The 24,776-nt window shown below is 44.3% G+C and overlaps 1 long non-coding RNA gene across 1 annotated transcript in view; it reads left to right on the forward strand.

Moving 5' to 3' along the window:
- The first annotated feature begins 2,912 nt into the window (after positions 1-2,912).
- LOC140133974 (uncharacterized) overlaps positions 2,913-24,776 on the forward strand; it is a 39,989-nt gene continuing 18,125 nt past the window's right edge. The window contains exons 1-2 of the long non-coding RNA XR_011855998.1: positions 2,913-3,110; positions 4,225-4,285. This is a non-coding gene — a long non-coding RNA (uncharacterized lncRNA). The remainder of the gene's footprint in view (positions 3,111-4,224; positions 4,286-24,776) is intronic.

A 24,776-nucleotide genomic window follows, 5' to 3' on the forward strand; every position in this document is an offset into this window, starting at 1 on the left:
TAGTCTAGCTGTATTAGTGATCCATTAAAATATTCACACCGAAAGCCCAGTGGCTCGAAAACCTGACCACTGTGCGGCCCAGGAAAAGTCTAATTTACTCAGATTGTCTATGAAAATTCTCCAACAATCCAACTCTTCTGTGCCGCAGTCCTTTTACGAATTTGTTTTTTACTTCTCAAATAATAAATATTTTTTTATTTGTCTGTTTACAGAGATGGATTTTTGCCAAATTGTACTTCCTAGTGGTGCCATTTATTATTCCATGCAACGTACTCGGAGGAAAGAAGAAAAAAATTCCACACGCAGCTAAACTGCTGAAATAACATATTTGCATTATTTCATTAGCGGTCTTTTACTGTGCAGACCAAATGATACAATCCCTGCATTCTTTCGGTTACATCATTTTTATTATTTTTTAATTCCTTAAAAAAAAATAAAAAGCACTCTAGAAAACATATTTTGCATTGCGGATCAATTTCAATTTTGACAACTTTTTACAAAACTTTTTATGAAAGGAAAAAGTTATCATTTGGATATTTGAATGTTATTTCCACCACTTACACACTCACCTTCCGATGCTCCCCGCAGCTCCTCTTCCTCTCCACTCATAACAGAGCAGGCAGAGAGGCAAACGTGTGTTCTCCCTGCACACAAACTATGGTGTGGTGGTGACGCCACTGCTGACGTCATAGTGTGCACGAGGGCAGAGCATATAGATGCGTCTCTGCATGCCCGCACTGTTATGACTGAAGAGGAGGAGGAAGAGGAGCCGCGGAGAGCATCAGGAGGTGAGTTTGTAAGTTTATTTCTTTTATACACTTGTATATAAACTGAGTTTTTTTGCTGAAAAACTAGGCTTATACACAAGTATATACGGTACTGATGGTAGACGGGCCTAACTCGCTTGTTCTGTTTCCTAGGGGATGGCACCATTTTTGTTACGTCCGGGAATGGCTGGATTCTTTAAAAAAAAGAATATAACAATATAAAATATGTATAAAAGAATTATATAAAAGAGTCAGAGCCCTCCAGCCTATGTCACCATAGCACCTCCTGGCTCCACCATGTGATAACATATGCATGGCCTGGTCCTGTCTGCCAATCCGCTACCTAGCCACCTACTCAAGGAAAGCATCAACTCGCATGCGCAAGACATGCAGACAGCCAGGTGACATCACCAACTGCCTGTGGATCAGTGAGTAGGACCAAGCTAAATTTAAGAGAGTGGGGACGGAGCCAAGAGGTCTTTAACATAAAGTCTGTTTAGAAGAATCCGGCCATTTCCGGACAGAAAAACTGTGCCATCCTCTAAGAAACAGAATAAGTACCGTAAGTAAGTTAGGGCAGTCTACCACCTGTAAATCTGATAATAGATGTCCTTTAATTACTTTTAGATGCATTCAAGGAAACGCGGAGTGGAAATAAATAAATTTTAAAAAATGGAACTCTTGTGGGGTCTAATACTGATCATTCAGCGAAGCTCCCGGCTGTCACAGAAACAGATCGCCACCTCCTGATCAGGAAATAGGGCATTGATGATCTCCTCAAATATCATGGTCATGCTCCTAGGAGCCTTCTCCATACAGACTTACAAGCACTAGACCATACTTTAATGGGACTCGTCGGTAAGGTGTTAAAATGTAGGATTGTTGATATTATGTAATGCAACAATACTAATTGTATATATAAATGTAAACTATGGATGTCTATTATATTATATCCCATAATCTCTGGCTATTCCCTAACCTCAGAGAACTTTATCTATTACATAAAATTGACTGGAGATTTGTAAACCACTTTTACTATTTGGCAGTAAGTCTTTTACAGTGAGCTCCTTGCCTTCTCCGCTGTGTACATTGCCCGCAGGCTATTCCATCCGGAAGAATAGAGTCCTGCTGCTAAAATGCAGTTTTATTTTGTCATTAGCTGCCAGACCGTGACGAATCGCAACAACATTCTTCTTTCACTTCGGCTTCGTCCAAAAGTATGTACACAATTTTACTATCAGTGTCTCGGATTTTGGTGTAAAACCAAAATTATCATTGATTTATCGTGGAAATGTGCATTCTGAAGGGAAAGATTCCTCAGCAGTGAACTAAGACAATTCCCTGCAGAGCATACATTACCATCAGCGAGGTTGTTATAATTTGACCTCTTTCAGAAGGCCTCGCCTAATGCAGACCGGTTTTTGGTCCAACGAGTATTCATGCAGTAGGTGAGGAGGTCCACTGTCACCTCCTTCCTACAAATAAACTGTATGTACATGACTGAGGTACTAACAGATTGGTGGAAAAAAAAGGCTGTGCCCATATTCTCCCTGCACATAAGGCTTATACAGACGGTCCCCTACTTAAGGACACCCGACTTACAGACAACCCATAGTTACAGACAGACCCCTCTGACCTCTGGTGAAGCTTTCTGAATGCTTTACTATAGTCCCAGATTGCAATAATCAGCTGTAAGGTGTTTGTAATGAAGCTTTATTGATAATCATATGTCCCATTACAGCAAAAAATGTTTAAACTCCAATTGTCACTGGGGCCAAAAATTTTTTTGTCTGGATCTACAATTAAAAAATATACAGTTTCGACTTACATACAAATTCAACTTAAGAACAAACCTTCGGACCCTATCTTGTACGTAACCCGGGGACTGCCTGTACTGTGTGCACTTTGGTAAAGACCAGGGGCGTAACTTGAGGGGGTGCAGAGGTTGCGGTCACACCAGGTTTAGAAGGCCCTTATGGTGTCCCTTACCCATATCAGAAGACTATTACTATAAACCATACATTATAGTCAGGGCCCTGGCACAGACTTTGCACTGGGGCCCATCAGCTTCTAGTTACGCCATTTCAATGGCCACTTAAGGCATCTCAATGGCCACTGCTCACTTTCTAGCTTCCATTACCTTTGACCCAACCAGCAGTGTCCAACTTCATACAGGGTTTTGGATACAATACTGGATACTGGTCACACTGGGGACCCACATAAGTCACTGATTTGTTTTGTGTCAAGAGGGATCAGAAAGCAAAAACAAGTGGTGAGCCGAGGACTAGTCAGGTGACCAGTGGAGATTTCCCCTAACAGCTCTGGGCCCTGGTGCTTGCTCAGGTATGACTAGTGCTGGCAATGATAAAAGTAATGATTCTCATCAAAACAGATCACGTTGATTATGAAGTAAAGTTTTCACTTTTCAATCTTTACACAACTCTTGTAAGTCAAAATTTAGTTTGAGGTAAGACGCTCCATGGTTACAACACTTTCTAGTTGACTCTATTAGATTGAGGTACACAGAAGACAGCTTGAGAAGTCTATATAATACATGGTCATCCCTTATGTCTTCATAGAGATCTAAAACCACCACAGTGGGGATTGACAGTGTATGGGGGTAGATGAAGGCTAGGAGCGGAGGGGTTGTCATGACGGTGACTGGGGGGACAGGTGTCACGGAAGCGTTTATCCTAGCGTAGGCCTCATCCACACCTGTCAATGCCAGCAGGGTGAAGCAAGAAGAGTGGGAGGCTGCGTGCCACGAGGGCACTCCTGATGTAAGTGACAGATTCAAGAGGTGGTAAGAGGGAGGCACATGATAGCGGCTAGCCCGAGACACATGCATATTGAACACTCACAGTTCCTTTATTAAAAGAACTTCAATAACAGCAGATCACAGCCTGGTAAACTCCTTCCTCTGGCAGGGCTGTTAGAGATGGCTGGCTCTGGCAGTATGATAGTCCTTTTGTAACAGGAACCAGTGGCCAGCTTGCTTGACAATAATCTCCAGTAAGCAGGATCGGCTCTGCTGCATCTGCAGCACAGAAATCAGCAGCATGTAGTTCAAAGCCCAAAAAAACAGAAATTTTTTTTGGGGTGGGGGGATGTATTTATCAGGACTTCTTCTGTCCCCGCGCCTGCGCACTCGTTGCAGCCGTCAAATTTTTACATGTGAAAAGTCATCAGCTGCGTTTATTTCTACACCAGGCCCTGATAAACTCTGCGCAGGACCCCACAAGATACAGCAAGAGGCCAAAAGCCCCTTGATGTATCTGACTGTGCCAGAGCGACGGTGCCATCATATGCCAGGGCACAAGCTTATTCCATCGCTAGTTATAGTATGTGCCATGTTTAGCCTCTGTGTCATGTACAGGAGAGTAGAGGAGGGAGTCTTACACTGAGATGTATTGGGTATTGGTTTACAGATATATACGTGACTGGTTCTCTATTTCAGGTTACTGTTATGACATGGTGTGAAGAATCCCTATAGTCACAGTACAGTCTAAAACCATAAGGTAAAATGTTGGATAATTTGATACAAATATGTCATTTTTGTTAGATTTTAAATGAATTTGGTTTTAAAATGTCAGTAAATATTGTAACTTACCCCAGACTTTACAATGATTTTACATAAAGAAGATTATAATTTACTCTTGTAAATTGTATTGCCTGGTGCCATGATAGGGTAAGACACTCCAGTCCTTGTAAGACATCACTACCTAGAGTGCAGCATAGCCTATACCTGGGAGGATATACTGGAAGTGAGTGGGCTGTGTTATATCACATCTAAAGACATTGTACATGCAGCTTCTGATATACAAGACTCAAGGATTTTGTCCACACGGAGGCACAAGTGATCTTTGGAGTTTGGAGGAATTGTATCAGATGCGCTATGCGGGATATAATGTTTCTCTGACACAAACACGGCACAGAAATCTCCTTACATATGACTATATGTCTGCACCAGTAGATAAAGCCTTTAGGAAGCTGTCAAATGTGAACAAGACCAACAGCTTCCTCCCAGCTATTTCTGTGCTAAGAGAATCATGTTGTTCTATTGATTGTCCATTGCTACAGTAAAAGCCTCCAAAGCCTCACATTCTGTATACAGAACACAAACAATCTACAATCTGCAATATACTAATATTCCCTTAATTGCAAATTTGGTACATTGTCATTGTTTCATTTTTTTTCTGATAGAGGGAAAGATGTTTATGTGATTGGGAGCAGAATTTGTAAATTTACCCCCCCTAAATCCTGAGTCTTAAGATGGATGACAAGTCCTGTGTATCCCAGCCTCACACTGTGATTGACAGTTTTCATCTCTCCCTGTATCAGTGCTTACAGAGAGCTCCCTATGGTTCTCATTCTCAGGACTTACACTGATTTTCCTAAAAGATCTGTCAGAATTTACTGAGAAATCCTTCTCCACATCATATAAACCTCTGTGTCACATAACACGGCTTTTCTCTATCTCTGTGATATCCATCTCCTATTTTATTTCCTGCTTTTATGTTTGTGTTTGATTCATTAAAGGGGTATTCTCGTCTGGGCACTCGCATTCAGTTTCATTAATCTGCCATATATAAACATTTCTTCAATTAGATGTTATTAAAAATAATTAACCTGTTTGTAGATAATTGTGGCGCAAGGACGACATGGGAGATCAGTCTCCGGAAAGCACAGCCTGATGTATTAAAGTTGCGTGCGGCAGAAAAATGCCAACAGTAATGAAGTGTGTGCCCAAATTTTATATGGACTGTGCCTTAATTTTGCTCTCTGACCAATTTTTTTTCTGGTCTATTGTGTGCCTAAATTTGCGCCTAAAAATGCCTGCAAAATACACATAAATGTGGAGGATAATGTGGAAACGTTAGGCCACGCCCACTTGCTCCAAAAAAAGATGGAGGAGTCGGGATAGTCGGAAACATCAGTTATTTCTGGCGCAAACTCATTATAAATGATCCGCAACAGTTCTGCAGCAAAAAAACATTAAAATACCAGCATTTTTTTGGCGCAGATGGGATAATACATGTGCCCCAATTTCTCATAAATGTAATCATTTGGTCCCTTAGAAACAAGAATGTGTCCTTGGATACGACCACCTCTGCTGGAGGGATTGCACAAAGAAACAAAAGGGTTTTGCATAAGAAATGTCAATGAGTTACTGCAGGTCCCGCAGCCGTCCTGTGGTAATGAGTGCTGAAGCCAGGTGGTCAGGCAGGACTCTATAGCGCATGTCTGGCCACATTCGGCGCAAATCAGAAAATTCGGGAAACCGGGCGGAAAAACGTGATTCGGACCCTTAGTAAATGTGCCCCTGTGTCTCAGTCTCATCATGCATTCTTCCTTCACTCCACATCATCCCCCTTCACTGCCTGCGCAGTTCACAAGACAGGAAGTGGGGAGGGGAGAGGGAGTTGGAAGAGTGTGGAGGAGAGGAGACTAAGACACAGGCACACACAGGCTGCTGCTGCCCCTCCCCTGGAACTCATCACACGCTGCTGGCAGGGAGTCAAGTGATATGAATTTTACTTATATATGGAACCTGTCCCCAGCTAAAAATTACATTCTTGGTGACAAATTCACTTTAAAGGAAACCTACCATTTAGAATGGTAGGGGTAAGCTGTAAGTACTGGGCACCAGCTCAGGGTGAGCTGGTGCCGGTACTTACTTTCGTTAGTGTTATAAACCGCGGTATCGCGGTTTTAACACTTTTTAAACTTTAGAGCAGAAGGGGCTTCGGCGCTGCGCGTGACCGTGCGCGCACAGCATCTCCGCTATTTCCTATGGAGGCGTGCGCACGATTGTGCGCACGCAGCGCCGAAGCCTCTGCCCTAAAGTTTAAAAAGTGTTAAAACCGCGATACCGCGGTTTATAACACTAACGAAAGTTAGAACCGGCACCAGCTCACCCTGAGCTGGTGCCCGGTACTTACAACTTACACCTACCATTCTAAATGGTAGTTTTCCTTTAAGCTTAAAAGGCATCGATCACCAGGATTAAGGATTGTACACCAAACACAATTACATGATGATGTGTGCCCCCTCTGGCAGGATCTGATCTTCTTTAAGTTTCTAATTTTTTGTAAAGTTTAGAAAGTTTTTTAGCCTTCTCCCTGCTCTCCCTTGCTCATCTGGGTGTGCATGTGTATAGTTTTCATCTGAATTACTTTTTTGGCTCAGGATATGACAAGGGTCTTCAGACTGGGGACACATGCTGTGAGAGGGGAGAGGGAGCAGCCATAACATCTTCTGTTACCTGCACAAGGAGTAAAAAAAACTAAAGGTTATACATATTTCTAGCTGCATCTATGTCCATTCACAGGATTTACTTCCCCAGAGTAATATGTTCTACACTGAACAAAGGTTCAATCCATCAGTTATCATGTTATATCAGAGAGAAATTTCTAGTTCCAGCCTAGTTCCGTTCCCTTATCATGTCCTTTCCTTTAAGCAAATAAAATGAAAACACATTAGACTGGGTGTGGAAGATGATAAAGGCAAACAAAATCCTATAATGTGGCCAACTACAAGATAAGGATTGAGAAACATTTCCAAATTTGAGAAGTTGCCATATTAAAGGGGGTGATTATTGCAGCAGAACACTTCATAGTCTAAGTCTCTGACAGTATCGGGGGTGCGCATGAACACTTGTTTAGTAAGAATATATCGTACACCCAAGCAAATAACTGGTTATAATTAACAGTGGTTAAATATATGATAGGGCAGGTCACTAGTGAGGGTTGAGTGGACCCATTAAAGGGGGTGGCCATTTTCAATAAATCTCTTCTATTAGACATGTCTCTACATGTATATGTACCTCTGTCTTTGCCTCCTTTGAGAGTTTCAGCCTTTCCCTGTTCTGCATATATACAGAACTATCTGTTTCTCACTCCTTCAGTCTGTCCTCATGGTGTCACCTACTGTGCCTCTGTCTCTAACAGTCTGTTTCACTGACAGACACAGGGAGATGGTAGGGGGAGAGCAGAATGAGTCATAATCTCCTGCTGCAGCTCCTCCTATTCATCAGTGCTCAGGCAAAAAAATCCACAGAGAGTTTGCAGACAGTATTTGCTGAAATCAAAGCATCCCTTATAAAGAACATCTACCATGAAAATAAGCTATGTTAAACCAGGGACACTTACTCATAGATTCAGGCACAGTGACTGTGTTAATTTTCTTATATTTATTATCCATGGCCCCTTTCCTTCTGAAATCAACTTTTATAATTATGCTAATGAGCATGAAGGACTTTGTTGGATGTTTCCTGAGCTGCTCAGTGCTGTAGCTTCACAGGCTGTTAGAATGAGCGGAGCAGGTCTCCTCTCCCCTTGCCCTTCCTGCTGCTGCTAGATTACATGGAGGGAGGACGGAGAAAGCAGGGGAACAGGTAGACATGTTCTTCTCATTGTAACAACCTGTGAATCTGCGGCATGGAGGGGCTCATGTAATGTCCCCCAAAAAGCACTTCAGGCTTATTAACTTATATAATTATAAAAATTGATTTTAGAAGGAAGGAGGCCATGGGTAACAAATATAAGAGGATTACCAGAGTCACAGTGCCTGAATCTATGAGTAAGTGTACCTGGTTTATCATGATGGATTTTCATGGTAGATTTTCTGTAAGATACATGTGCCTCACTTATTGCTTCCTTATTTTTTTAAGGATAACTAGTAAAATTTAGCAATTTTACAGACTTTTGGATAAACGGCTGCAGGGTTATCGCCTCCTTTTCCTCTTATCTCATCTCTTACATTATGAATAATGCAGAACATGTATGCCAGTATCTAGGTGCATAGGGAACTCTAATGCGGGTGCATTTCATGTGGAAAATCTCCTCATTGTGTTTTTCATCAGAGTTGCATACAGATTTGGAGATTTCATGCCTCCGCTATTGTGCACATGTAGATACTGATATCATTGTTATGTTGTCACATGACTGCACTGCTGACTGTCTAATTACATAGGGATCATACAATATAGACGTTCTGTGAGGACCTAGCCGGCATAATGAAAGCATTGCACAGCTTAATGAGAATACTTAGTTGGAGGTTTTCATCGCTCTTTAAGCAATGTTTAGATGCTTTTTAGTTTGCAAGTGCAACATGCCGTACTAATGGGGAGGGGAATACTAATATCTATGGGGGGGGGATACTAATATCTATGGGGGGGGGGATACTGATATCTGAGTGATCGTTGCCTGCTTTGTGGTCATACAGCAAAGCGAATCGCTGAATGAGGATGGGGGAGAACATGAGGGGTAAATGAGTGAAGAGTGGGGTGAACACAGGGGCGGATTAAGATTGCCATGGGCCCTGGGTTGTATGAATATTACTTTCTACATATAGTACTAAAAACCAAGTTTCTTGGTGAGTGGATGATGTGTCCCTTCTGCCGTTTTTCAATCTGTGGTTTCACATGCCATTTCAGCCCCATCAAAAGTCATTCTACAAGAATTTTATGGGTGAAGGCCCTTGTCGATATAACATTTGGTAGGTGGTTTTGGTGGCCATGGGCCCCCTCGAAGTCTTGGGCCCCAGACTATCGCCCAAACCAACTTTATTATGATCCACTACTGCATATGTGGTGCTTTCCCAAACATTCCATTGAATATTACACATTGCCAGTAGAGAGAATGGTCTGTCCAGCAGATATCAAACCGCACACAGCTCCAGAAATGGAGAAATAAAAAAGGTTTAGGTTTTTGGAAGGTAAAATGTGAAGGGGTTTTCCAGTCATAACAAGTTCTCCCCTTGCTGTTTGGTGGGGGTCACATGGGTAATCCCACAGATTACAGGAATGGGTGTGCGTTGTACCCCAATGAATGGAGCAGCAGGTTGGAGATGTGTGTTTACGCTCCATGCATTGTCTATGGAACTGATGGAGATACCTGAGTACAGCTCTCAGCTATCACTACCATAGAGATGAGAAGAGCAGCCGGAAGCATGTGCAACCAGCTTCTCTGTCAATTTGTGATACAACGGACACCCGTTTTCGTGATCTGTTGGTACCCCTATGGATTATTAGCACTAAGCATAGTATATATTATTTGAGCCCAGTGGTGGAGGATGAGGGTATCTTTCTATAATGTGCCCCAGGCAGCAGAGAGGCTGGGTACACCCCTGTCTATAGGAAGTATAGGAAAAATCTTCTGTAGTGAACATGTCCAAAGCATTTGTACTTACTTCATTTTTTAAAGAGGTTAAAGATTCTTAAATATATATATATATATATATATTAATATGTTTGGAGGTACATGCTTGACTCTATAGTAAGACATTTCTGAGCCGTCCCTAACCACGGCTGCAGATATCCAGAATTGGAACTTGGAACTCTAGATGTACTTACCTTTTAACTAAATACCCTGCATTTGCTGTGTACATGTACAGCCAAAATGAGGTGTCTGCCATTACAAAATTCCTGTAAGAATCTGCGTTTGGACTAAAACCCCAATACAATGCAACACTGAGGTAGTGCGGTGTAATGTATAAGCGAGCGAATGACTGAATGTTCAAGTTTCCTAACAATTTAAACAAAAGTTCTGAAAAAAATGGGGCAGATTTACTTACCGGTCCCTGCACGATCCCCGAGGTGCGTTCCCCAACTCCAATGCACAGCTGCCGTGATTCACTACATGCGCCCGATATCCTGCCTCTGTCACTTCCCCGATCAGGTACGCCGGAGTTCACCTTCTTCTTCCTGGTCCAATGCTTGATCTTGCGACACAAATTCAAAGTTAAATCCAGCGGTTTGTCCGAATCTGTCGGATTATCCGACGGCCCGCTCCCCCCCTGATTTCTGTTGCATGAAAGCCAGCGCCGATGTGGCAAAATCCGATCGTGTGTGAAACAATCCCCTGCGCGATCCCCGAAAATTCATATAACACAACGAAAATGCAGCCGCGGGAACCCTAGTAAATAAGACCCAATGTTCCCTTGAGGCAATTTAGGCACCTTTGTTTTACGTCTCAAAATAACTAAATAATATCAAATATACACAATTAAGCTCTTTAAATTAAAAACTATTTTAAAAAATCACAAGGTAAACTAAGGAATAAAAAAGTCCCAAGGTTCAAATTTTTGTGCTTATCTCTATGCATAAATTGGCATAAAAAGTGATGAAAATAAAAATTTAACCAAAAATGGTGGCAGAATTATACTTAATTTTTTATTCCATAATTAGAGATGAGCACAGATGAGGACAAGTATTTTGCCCGCTCGAGAAAATGTCATCTCGCGGCATTTAGATTTTTGTCGGCCAGAAACAGAGCCAATCACAAGCCAGGAGACTCTGCACTCCACCCAGCATCATGTGGTACACTTACATGTCGATAGCAGTGGTTGGCTCGCCTGATCAGGTGACCCTGGAATAGACTAGCCCCTGCCCGCGCTGCTCGGATCATTCTCTGTCTGGATGCCGTTAGGGAGAGAGCTGCTGCTGGTCAGGGATAGCGTTAGGGTGCTAGTAGATTGTTAGGCAGGAGTGATTCTACAAGAACCTTACTGTTAGGCAGGAGTGAATCTCCAAGATCCCAGCAGCCCTTGTTCGGGCTTGATTAGCATTTTTTCAAAAGTTAAAGTGACACACTCAGTCACAGCACAAAATCCTTTTGTGTGCTGTCAGTGTAGGTTAGAAACTAGCCATAGCAGTCATCTTCTGTGGTTGCTGTGTGTTTAAAAAAACACACAAAAAAATTTACAGTTTATTTTTCTGTTTTGTCTATATAATAGACTTTAAATTCGAAAATGTTGGGGTAGAGGACGAGGGCGTGGGCGTCCAATTACTGCAGGGGTCAGAGGCCGTGGTCCTGGGCGGGGTGAGACACCACCTGCTGATGAGGGAGCAGGGGATCGCCGCAGAGCTACACTCCCTAGCTTCATGTCTCAAGTTACTGGGACTCGTGGTAGAGCACTGTTGAGGCCAGAACAGTGCGAACAGGAGATGTCGTGGTTTGCGGACAATGCTTCTAGCCATTTGTCCACCAGTCAGTCTTCCACGCAGTCCACCCATGTTACTCCTCCAGCTCCTCCACCTCAACCTCCTTCCCCCCAGTCTGCCGCCTCCCAGGAAAATTTGCCATTTGATCCGGCATATTCTGAGGAACTGTTTTCTGGACCCTTCCCAGAGTCACAAACCACTTGTCAGGTTGCTGCTGAGCTCTTTCCCGATGCCCAGGTTTTCCACTGGTCGCAGTCTGTGGGTCAAGATGACCTTCTTGACGTAGTGGAAGAAGTGTGTAAAGAGGTGTCAGACAATGAGGAGACACGGTTGTCAGACAGTGGTGAAGCTGTTGTCAAGGCAGGAAGTCCAAGGGGGGAGCAGACTGAGGGATCGGAGGATGATGAGGTGACAGACCCAAGCTGGGTTGATAGGCCGGATGAACACAGTGCTTCTGAGACGGAGGGGAGTCCTCGACGAGAACAGGTTGGAAGAGGCAGTGGTGGGGCCAGACAGAGAGGCAGGGCCAGAGCTGGTGCATCAGCGCCAATTGTTTCACGTAGTGAAGCTGCCGTGGCGAGGGCTAGATTTTCTGAAGTCTGGAGATTCTTTAAAGAAACACCGGATGACCGACGGACTGTGGTGTGCAACCTGTGCCACACCAGGATCAGCAGGGGTTCCACCACTACTAGCTTAACTACCACCAGTATGCGCAGACAAATGAATGCTAAACACCCCACTCAATGGCACCAAGCCCGTTCACCTCCGGCCGGGAACACCACCGCTCCTTCCCCTGTGTCATTTGCTGCCTCTGCTAGTCAGCCCCCTGCCCAGGACCCCGGCACAAACACCTCCCACGCGAAAACCATATCTTAGCCTCTACGATCCCCCACAGCGTCCACCAATGTCTCCATGCACAGCATTCAGCTGTCTATACCCCAGACGCTGGAGCGCAAGAGGAAATACAGTGCAACCCACCCACACGCCCAAGCCCTCAACGTCCACATCTCCAAATTACTCAGCCTGGAGATGCGGCCCTATAAGCTGGTAGAGACCGAGGCCTTCCACAATCTCATGGCGGCGGCCGCCCCTCCGTATTTGGTCCCCAGCCGCCACTACTTTTCCTGATGTGCCGCCCCAGCCCTGCACCAGCACGTGTCAGACAACATCATCCATGCCCTGACCAACGCCGTTTCTGACAAGGTCCACCTAACCACGAACATGTGGATCATTGCTGCAGGGCAGGGCCACTATATATCGCTGACGGCACATTGAGTTAACTTGTTGGAGGCTGGGACCGAGTCTGACCCTGGGCCACTCATATACTGCCGACGCCGAGGATTGCGGGGCCAACCTCGGTCCAGGACTCTCAGGCTTACTATGTCTCCTTGTTATCCAGAGTTTACCAGCAGCGCAGAGCGACTGTAGACCAAATGTCAACTTCCACCAGAACTGGTAGTCAAGTCAAGTAAAGTAAAATTGGGACCACGCACTCCAATGGGTTTTAACATGCGTTTAATATCTTCAAAGTGATAGATTACAGCAGTAATACTTGTGTGACATTTCGGCCACATGGGCCTTTCTCAAACACAAAAGCTGTCTACCAAAGAGTATCTGGGTGCTGGCGCTTAGTATTGTGCTTGCTGCACACAGGAGAGCGCATCCTCCTGTGTGCAGCAAGCACAATACTAAGCGCCAGCACTCTTTGGTAGACAGCTTTTGTGTTTGAGAAAGGCCCTTGTGGCCGAAACGTCACACAAGTATTACTGCTGTAATCTATCACTTTGAAGATATTAAACGCATGTTAAAACCCATTGAAGTGCGTGGTCCCAATTTTACTTTACTGTACATGGGGTTGGATCCCTTGATCAGACGCACCAAGATACTTGAGAGTGCAGACCGAATATATTAACTACTGGTAGTCAAGTCAGTCAGCTTCCTCAAGTCTACAATGAGGAGTGGACGTGGATGTCAGGTGGATGTCAGGTGCTGAGTAACTTTGAGGAGTCAACACAGATAGTCAGTGGTGAGGCCACCATCATCAGCCTCATCATCCCGCTGCTTGGCCTGTTGAAAAACTCTCTGGTCAGCATGAAGTCGGAAGCTTTGCGCTCGTCACAAGAGACGGGGGAAGAAGATTCCCTTGTTGATAGCCAAAGCACCCTTAGGTCTGTTTCTCAGCGTGTATCGGAGGAGATGGAGGAGGATGAGGATGAAGAGGAGGAGAATGTTGGCGAGACAGAAGAGGGGACCATTGCTCAGTCCTTAACTGTTCAGCGTGTATGGGCAGAAGAAGAGGAGTTGGAGGAGGAGGAAATGGACAGTCAGGCCAGTTTGGGGAGTGAATTCTTGCGCATTGGGACTCATTGGGGTGCATCCCATTGGGGCCAGTTGGGGCGCATTTGGCAGATTTCATGCTAGACTGCCTATCCCGTGACCCTCACGTTCAAAGAATTTTTTCCAGCACCGATAACTGGGCATTCACTGTCCTGGACCCACGGTACAAGCAAAATCTTTCCACTCTCATCCCTGTAGCAGAAAGGAGTGTGAGAATGCATGAATACCAGCAGGCCCTGGTGCACAAGCTGAAACAGTATTTCCCTTCTGACAGCGCTAGCGGCAGAGTGCGTAGTTCTGCGGGACAAGTAGCGAGGGAGAGTAGGCGAGCAGGCAGCTTGTCCAGCACTGGCAAGGGTACGCTTTACAAGGCTTTTGCCAGCTTTATGTCACCCCAGCAAGACACTGTCACCTGTCCCCAGTCTCGGCAGAGTAGGGCTGATCTTTACAGAAAGATGGTGAGGGAGTACATAGCTGACCATACCATCTTCCTAAATGATCACACAGCTCCCTACAACTACTGGGTTTCAAAGCTGGACATGTGGCCCGAACTGGCGCTGTACGCCTTGGAGGTTCTTGCCTGCCCTGTCTGAGCGGATTTTCAGTGCAGCTGGTGGCATCATCACCAATAACCGTACACGCCTGTCGACTGACAGCGCTGACAGGCTGACGCTTATCAAGATGATTAAAGCCTGGATTTCTCAGGATTTCCATTCTCCACCAGGTGAAAGCAGCTCAACCTGAATAATTCTCATGTATGCACTCCTCCTCATTGTCCTCCTTCTCCTCCTCTTTGTACACTAAAGCAGAGGCACCTGGCTATTTTTTGCCAGGGTCAACTGGCTCTAGCTATAGTACTCTATGGGGGTCATTTACTAAGGGTCCGAATCACGTTTTTTCCTATGTGTTTCCCGAATATTATCGTTTTTCCCTGAATTGCCCCGGGTTTTTGGCGCACGCGATCGGATTGTGGCGCATCGGCATGCACGCGATGGAAATCGGGGGCGTGGCCGTCGGAAAACCTGACGGATTCGGAAAAACCACCGTATTTTTTTTAAAAATGTGTCGCTTGACACGCACTTACCTGCACCCAGGCTAGCTTGGTGAACTCCGGTGGACTTCAGCGCAGCAGCAACACCTGGTGGACATCGAGGGCACTACCTTAGTAAATCACCGGTAGACACAAATCAGCGACGGAGAACCGGCCGCTGGATCGTGAATGGACCGGGTAAGTAAATCTGCCCCTATGTATTTCATTTTTCTGGAGGGCCACCTACCCAGTCCTCTGTTTTAAAATTTTTTTGGGAGTGCCACATACAGGTACTCTATGTATTTAATTTTTATGGAGGGCCACATTTGCGGTCCTCTGTTTTAAAAAATTTTTGGGAGTGCCACATACAGGCACTATCCAAATTTAATTGTCTCCATAGCAGCCTCCACACGTCGTCTTTATAGCAGCCTCCACGCGTTGTCTTTATAGCAGCCTCCACACGTTGTCTCCATTGCTGCCTCCACACGTTGTCTCCATTGCTACCTCCACACATCGTCTCCATAGCTGTCTCCAAAAGTCGTCTCCATAGCTGCCTCCACACGTCATCCCCTTCGCAAATGAGCTGTGTCAGGCTACATTTTCGGGTATTTTACCAGCTGGGATTTTCTGGCATTTTATATGGGTCACTCATTTTCACAATGCATGCAAAGCTGGATGACTGAGTACGCGTCTCCCCCCCACATGCCTCCACACATCATCCCCATAGCTGTCTCCACACGTCGTCCCCTTAGCAAACGAGCTGTGTCCGGAAAAATTTTGGGTTGCTTTAACGGCTTCCACATCATACGGCTTCCACCATGCTGTGTTATCGACAAAATATACCGCCAAACTTTTATCTATGAAGGATATTATTTCAGCGGTACTTGCGCATCTCTTTACGTTCCCCTCCCCGCTATAACCAGGCCAAATACTTATAAGAACAGTGCTACACTTGATCTTAAACAAAATGTTTTTAGAAATGCTGTTTGTAGCTGGAGTACACTCTGGTTATGTCGCCTGGACAATCGCCAGCCTGAGGCTGCGGCCACTGCCTCCACCCGTCGTCCACATAGCTGCCTCCATACATCGTCCCCTTAGCAAATGAGCTGTGTCAGGCAGAATTTTCGGGTGTTTCACCAGATACATAATGGAACTTGGCCCATCTGTCGCCGCCATGCTGGAGACCTGAAGTTTCAATCATAGCGGCACAATATGGATGCCCCATACCGTCGCTCTTAATCATGGAACCATTTCCGAAAAAAAAAAATAGAACCGCTATACTATTCCATTATTCGTAGATGAAGTATTCAAACGACCCGGCCTGCTTTGAAAATGATAATTTTTTCAAAGTAAACGCTTTGGGCCCCCAGGTGCATTTTGGGTGGGGAGGAGCCGAGAGGCAGGGGCTTGGACAGACGAAAGCTCGCCTGGCAGCGGACCGTCAGCTCCATCCCAAAATCCAATTAACATCGTTTTAACTGCAGCAACTTTAATATACTACTATAACCTTTTATCTCTAAAATCTATCTTTTCACTCCTCTTTTCTCACCTCCTTACGTTCACCTCGGGTGCCATAACCGTCCCCATTGCCTCTATACGTCGTCTCCATAGCTGCCTCCAAAAGTTGTCTCCATAGTTGTCTCCACATGTCGTCCCCTTAGCAAAAGAGCTGTATCAGGCTAATTTTTCGGGTGTTTCACCAGATACGTTATGGAACTTGGTCATTCTGTCGCCGCCATGCTGTGTTATCGACTAAATATACTGTCAACCTTTTGTTCACATAGGAAATCATTTCGGCGCTTCTTGCTCACCTCCTTTGGTTCCTCTCTGCCGCCTTAACCAGGCAAAATACTGATACATACAGTGCTACACATTATACTCGCCAAAAGGAATTTTTTAAATTCATTTAAAGCCCGAGTCCATTTGGGGTATGTTGCCATGCCACTCTCTAGCCTGCCGCTGCTGCCGCTGCCTCTGCATGCCGTCTTCTATAGTGTCAGGGTCAATTATTGGGTGTTTTAGATGCTAGCTAGCCTCATTCGGTCACTCTGCCATCGCCATGCAGTTGCCCATAATTTTGGCATAATGGTGCGATTAAGCAGCCTCAGAGGCATCCATGCATGCTGCCCCTGCTGTTTCCTGTCCATTTCCATGGTGTTTCCATCCTTTTCTGAGGTTTCCAGGTGTTTGGCCAAGCTTCCCTGTGCAGACCCTTGGTCCCCTTGAAAAATGCTTGAGTCTCCCATTGACTTCAATGGGGCTCGTTATTCGAAACGAGCACTCGAGCATCGGGAAAAGTTTGTCTCGAATAACGAGCACCCGAGCATTTTAGTGCTCGCTCATCTCTAGTTATTACTTTTTAATAAATTTGCAAAAAGTTCTAAAATTCAGCTGTCATATTCTCACCATTGGGCAGCATTACGAAAAGTAAAAAAGTGAAATGTTCTGAAGACTGTCTGATTGCATTGTATCTAACGGAAAGCTTTGCTTGATTTTCCATTCGACATCCCTTGTCTATCATTACTATAATTACTTACATGGAGCTCATTAATCTTCTGAAAATGCTCACATGTGGCCAGGTTTTTGTAAACACATATAGTAACGGGTAGATAATGGCTGTTCTAGTTGTAGGATACTATCATTGATCACATTATGCAAGAGGAAACAGCAATTATTCAAACATTGCAAGCGGCAGCCGTGCAGCAGGATATGAAGTCTGCAAAGGATGCAAAGTCCATTATCTTTTTGTGGAAAGTATAATCTGAGTATTTCGGCTGCTGGAGACATAATAAGAAAGCGGCGATATAAATGAATACGGGAAACATAACTTATACGCCTCTCTAGGAAGTGAAATATTTACAGCCACAGTAGAAAAATAACTTTATGTGCTGGAAGAACTTTGTTTTTGTCTATAAACAGTTTCAGTTTCATCCTCTTTGTACTATCTCACAAGTTCAGCAAAATGAAATAGTGAAATAACTGTGATAAAGGGAGTAACTAGGAGAGGCAGGGGCCCCATCGCAGACTTCGAAAATATACATATTAGTATACAGGCAGTCCCCGGGTTACATACAAGATAGGGTCTGGAGGTTTGTTCTTAAGTTGAATTTGTATGTAAGTCGAAACTGTATATTTTATAATGGAAGTTCTAGACAATTTTTTTTCTTTTGCCCCAGTGACAATTGGAGTTTCAAAATTTTTGGTGTAATTGGACCAAGAATTATCAATAAAGCTTCATTACAGACATCTTACAGCTGATCATTGCAGTCTGGGACTATAGTAAAGCATCCAGAGAGCTTCACCAGAGGTCACAGTGGGCAGAGGGGTCCGTCTGTAACTATGGGTTGTCTGTAAGTCGGGTGTCCTTAAGTAGGGGACCGCCTGTACTCACACATGTTTTTACAATCACACACATTTATACACTGTCACACATATATACATTTATGCACTTATATATACACTGCTCAAAAAAAAAATAAACGGAACACTCAATTAACACTTCCTAGATCTGAACAAATGAAATATTCTCATTTTTTGTTCTGTACAAAGTTGAATGTACTGACAACAAAATCACCAAAAAAATCATCAGTATTGTGTGTGGCCTCCACGTGCCTGTATGACCTCCCTACAACACCTCGGCATGCTCCTGATGAGTCTCATTATTGTGTGTGGCCTCCATGTGCCTGTATGACCTCTCTACAAAACCTCGCCATGCTCCTGATGAGTCCCATTATTGTGTGTGGCCTCCATGTGCCTGTATGACCTCCCTACAACACCTCGGCATGCTCCTGATGAGTCTCATTATTGTGTGTGGCCTCCATGTTCCTGTATGACCTCTCTACAAAACCTCGCCATGCTCCTGATGAGTCCCATTATTGTGTGTGGCCTCCATGTGCCTGTATGACCTCCCTACAACACCTCGGCATGCTCCTGATGAGTCTCATTATTGTGTGTGGCCTCCATGTTCCTGTATGACCTCTCTACAAAACCTCGCCATGCTCCTGATGAGTCCCATTATTGTATGTGGCCTCCATGTGCCTGTATGACCTCCCTACAACGCCTTGGCATGCGCCTGATAAGTCTCATTATTGTGTGTGGCCTCCATGTGCCGGTATGACCTCCCTACAAGACATGAAGTCCCAGATGTGCTCAGTCATTTTCAGTTTTGGAGAATGAGTGGACCAGTCCATAGCTTCAATTCCTTCGCCTTGCCGAAACTGCTGACATACTCCAGCCACGAGGTCTAGCATTGTCCTGCATTAGGAGGTACCCAGGGCCAAGCACACCAGCATATGGTCTCACAAGGGGTCTGAGGATCTCATCTCGGTACCTTATGGCAGTCAGGCTACCACTGGCGAGCAGAAATGTCTTTGGTTTGGGTGCATTTCAAAAAACAACATGAGCAACCTGTCTTTAGTTAAAATGGGTTCCCTGGTGACAGGTTCCCTTTAAAGACACCCAAATTACAGATAACCCCTTCAGTTAACCTCTCTGCCCACTGTGACCTCTGGTGATGCTCTTTGGATGCTGATAATTTACTAAACTTTAGTCCAAAGCTGCACAGATCAACTGTAAAGAGTCAGCAATAAAGCTTTATTGTTCATCCTTGTTCCCCTATTACAAATCCAATTGTCACAAGGACAAAACAATACTTTGTCTTGAGTTACACTAAATGAATATACCTGTTCTGACTTACCTGTACGCAACCCGGGACTGCCTTCTACATAAGGGACAGTATTATAGTAATTATATTCTAATCTTACTGATATGCTAGATTACTTATATGGATCTTTGCTAGAACTACAGCTATATTGCCTTTTCCGTTCATATTTTCACATTAGCCCAGTCTAGTAACAAAAATGCTGAACCTCTTTTACATTGGGCTACTCACAGTTTGTTATCTTCTCTTACCTGTGCAAACTGTACTTACATTAGCTCACCCACTTTTTTTTCAGGGCCACTTTAAATTCAGAGATCCTGGAGAAAAATGGTACCCCGCAAGACTCTTACATGATGTGCATATCAGGACAGTTTCTAGGAGAAATACTTAACAGGGAAAATCTAATAAAAATCACACATTTATTAGAATATCTACAGTTCTTCTGACAACACATATCTCAGAGTCATATGGTAAAAACTTTTAATTTACTGGGGGTCATCCAGCAATCACAAGAACTCAGTCTGAACAGAGAATACCTATGATATATTTAATAGCAGTTCTGGAGTCAAATGATCCAGCTCACCAAAAAAAGCCAGATTGCCAATCACTAATCTGATCAGCTCCTCTTGCTCTATAATATGATGCCTGCAGATTGGACAATATGTACAATCTCCTTAGCCCCTCTTGCTTTATAAAGTGCTGCCTGCAAATAGGACACTGTCTACAATCTGCTCAGCTGCTCTGACTCTTTAACACGCTGTCTATGTATAATCTGCTCAGCTCCTCCTGCTCTATAACATACTGCTTACAGATCAGACACTTGGGGGCAGATTTACTTACCCGGTCTATTCGCGATCCAGCGCCGCGCTCTCTGCAGTGGATTCGGGTCCGGCCGGGATTCACTAAGGTAGTTCCTCCAACGTCCACCAGGTGGCACTGCTGCGCTGAAGTTCCCCGGAATGCACTGATCTTCACCAAGCCGGACCAAGTGAAGGTAAGCGCGAGTCCCGCAACACTTTTTTTTTTTATATATGTGGCGTTTTTTCCGAATCCATCGGGTTTTCGGTCGGCCACGCCCCCGATCTCCATCGTGTGCATGCCAGCGCCGATGCGCCACAATCCGATCGCGTTTGTCAAAATACCGGGGCAATTCATGGATATTCGGGTAACACATCGGGAAAACGCGAATCGGGCCCTTAGTAAATGACCCCTGATGTATAATCTGCTCAACTCCTCCTGCTGTATAACATACTGCTTACAGATCGGACACTATGTACAATCTGCTTCTGCTTTTTAACATGCTGCCTGCAGATAGGACTTTATGTACAATCTGCTCAATGCCACCGGCTCTATAAAATGCTACCTGCAGATCAGACACTATGGGGCACATATACTTACTTGTCCGAGGAGTTCATTCAAAGTGCATTTTTCCGAGGATAATGCACTCTGCCGCGATTCACTAAGATTGTGTGCCCGATATCCTGCATGTGTCGCCGGAGTTCACCATCTTCTTCCCGGTGCATGTAAGTGCATTGTCTTGCGACACAATTTTAAAGTTAAATCCCGCACCCAGTCCGAATCTGTCGGATCGTCCAACGGCACGCCCCCTGATTTCTGTCCCATGAAAGCCGGCGCGATTGCGCCAAAATATGATCGCGTGCGACACAATCCCCTTCTAAATCCCTGTCCCAGGGAATCCCAAATACATTGGTAAGTCCGACGGAAATGCGATTCACGGACCCTTAGTAAAAAAGCCCCTATGTACAATCTGCTCAGCTCCTCCTGCTCTATAACATGCTGCCTGCAGATAGGACACTATGTACAATCTGCACTGCTCCTTCTGCTCTATAACATTGTGCCTGCAGATAGGACAATGGGGCTTATTTACTTACCTGGTCCAGTTGCGATCCCACGCCGTGTTGTCAGACGAGGATTCGGGTCTGCCGGGATTCACTAAGGTCGTGTGCCTGATATCCAGCAGGTGTCGCTGCTGTGCTGAGGTCCGCCAGAGTTCACCTTCTTCTTCCTGGTGCATGTAAGTGCTGATCTTGCGACACAATTCTTTTTTTAAATACTGCGGTTTGTCCAAATCTGCCAGGTTGTCCGACGGCCACGCCCCCCCCCCCCCCCATTTCTGTCACGGCACCGATGCACCACAATCCAATTGCGTGCGCCAAAACCCGGGGCAATTCAGCGCAAAACGGTGCAATTTGGAAATATTTGAGAAAACCCAACGGAATCGCGGCCGCAGGACACTTAGTAAATGTGCCCCAATATGTACAATCAGCTGAGCTCTTGCTCTATAACATGCTGCCTGCAGATAGGACAGTGTGCACATTCTGCTCAGCTCCTCCTGCTCTATAACATACTGCCTGCAGATAGGATAGCATGCACATACTGCTCCTCCTGCTCTATAATATTAATGCAGATCAGATACAATACACCATGGCAAATTCTATTCAAGCAATATTTATGAAGGATTATAAAACATTGTTGAACTACTTATTCCACTTCACAGGTTTATGTGTAATGACCCTCACCCTCCTCGTCCCGTAAACAGCTCAGTTTTCATAGAACCTTGAATATGCAGTTACCGTTTCCTTTCTGTCCATTTAGCAATATTTTAACTTTTATCAGCAGGTTATGAATGATTCATTATGATATAAACTTCCAGGCGGATTAATCAGTAACCTATTGGGAGATTTGTCATGGCAGCAGTATGTTACCTGGAAGACATTACCGCTTCATGTTTTCATGTATTCTTAATATTTGCTATCAAACAGAATAGAGACCTAATTATTTGGTGCAAACATGGAAAACAATAAGTCTCCTGCTGCAAATGCTTGATATGTACCACCAACTTAGTTATGTGTTTGCCTAGCGATCGATCACTATAGCAACTCAGATTTCCACGGACAGACCTTTTAGCGATCAGGCCAGGAACTCTTCTTGTGTTTTCATGGCATGTCAAGTATTTCTAGAACAAGACAAAGAAAAAAGATTATCATAAAGCGCACTGTATGTTATATACTATAGGACTGTTTATACTACACGAAGATACTACATGAAGATGCAACCAGAAATTGGGGCACATTTACTTACCCAGTCCCGCAGAGTTCACGAATGTCTGACCGGAATGCACTGTGCCGCAATTCACTAAGATCGTGCGCCGGATATCCTACATGTGTCACATCCCCGCTCAGGTCCGCTGGAGTTCACCTTCTTCTTCCTGGTGCATGTAAGTGCATTGTATTGCAACACAATTTGAAAGTTAAATTCCGCGCTCAGTTCGAATCAGTTGGACCGTCCGACAGCACGCCCCCTGATTTCTGTCGCAGGGAAGCAGCGCAGCTGCACCAAAATCTGATTGCGTGCGACACAATCCCAGCGCAGATACCTGTTAAATACCCACGAACAGTCCAATGAAAGTGCGATCCGCAACCCTTAGTAAATAAGCCCCATTATGTAGCATTGGAAAGTGGTCATCACAAGGATGAACGAAAAAGCAATACCAACACCAAAACAATATATGGAGGAAGGGACAAGCAGGGAAGAGATAAGGAAGAAAATCCAGCACTTTTCTAGATAACATCAAAGCTTTTATTTTGGACAACCCATGAGTGTGAACTAGGACCACACTTTTAGTGTCCTTAGTTATAACAATATTGTATCAATATTGCAATAGTTATTGGGCTCACTATTTAACCAAGATTCCCGGTCTGGAGTTTTATCATGTGTCTCAGAAATTTAGGGGTGAAATAGGTCTGACAAAGGGTTTGGTTAGAAGCAATGGGTCAGAAGTGTCTTGATAGAAACCTGTGCAGTAGCAACCAATCAGAGCTCAGCTTTCATTTTATATTCAGCTGTGGGAAAGTGAAGGCTGAGCTCTGATTGGTTGCCATGGGCAACAAGACCAGTTCTGCTCTCTGATAAATCTGCTTCTGATAAATCTCCCCCACTGTGTGTAAGTTTCTTTATAAAACTGCTATATTTAAGTATATCCATGGACATATGTTCTCAATTTGGCTTCTGCTACTCCACTGTGTGACCAATCTCCAATGCTGTACATTTATTTGATTTGCTTTTTTAATTGAATTAATTCCTCTTAACCGGTTTTAGGTGGCAAAAGCTTTTATTTCCCAATATATTGTACTACCTCCTAACACTATGAAAGCATCACAGCGGGGCACTGAGCACTGGGTATAGAAAGCAATCCTCTGTAATTATTGACCTACAGAACGATATTGGCTTCCCCTCAGATAGACATAATCCAGAACTAGTCAGAAAACACCATAAAGCCCATAAATACCTTATAGTTATTAAAAATGCATTTTATCAAGTACAGCTGCACAGCAGAGGCTTCTTAAACCTTGGGCGATTGAGATATTGGGGCTTATTTACTAAGGGTGCCGCGGCCGCATTTCCGTTGAGTTTTCTGACGTTTTCGGGGATTGTGCCGCTTGGACAGGGATTTAGAAGGGGTGTCGCACGTGATCATATTTTGGCGCCTTCATGTGATAGAAATGGGGGGGCGTACCGTCGGACGATGTGACTGATTCGGACTGAGTCCAGGATTTAACTTTAAAATTGTGTCACAACCAATGCACTTACATGCACCGGGAAGAAGAAGATGAACTCTGGCGGACCTGAGCGGGGAGCGACACTTGCAGGATATCAAGCGCACGATCTTAGTGAATCGCAGCATAGTGCATTCTCGTCGGACACTCCGGATCAGGGAAACATGCAGGACTGGATAAGTAAATGTGCCCCATTTTAGTGTGACCATTTGAAATTTTTATATTTTACGATATAAATTATTTATTAAATTAAAAATGCTCAAAAAAAAGAAAACACTCAAATAACACATCCCAGATCTGAATTAAATATTCTCATTGATTACTTTGTTCTGTACAAAGATTAATGTGCTGACAACAAAATCATCAACAAATCATCAATGGAAATCACATTTATCTACCAATGGAGGCCTGGATTTGGAGTCATCTCAAAATTAAAGTGAAAAAACACACTACAGGCTTT

This window comes from Engystomops pustulosus, chromosome 5 (genome assembly GCF_040894005.1).
Source record: "Engystomops pustulosus chromosome 5, aEngPut4.maternal, whole genome shotgun sequence".
NCBI classification, from domain to species: domain Eukaryota; kingdom Metazoa; phylum Chordata; class Amphibia; order Anura; family Leptodactylidae; genus Engystomops; species Engystomops pustulosus.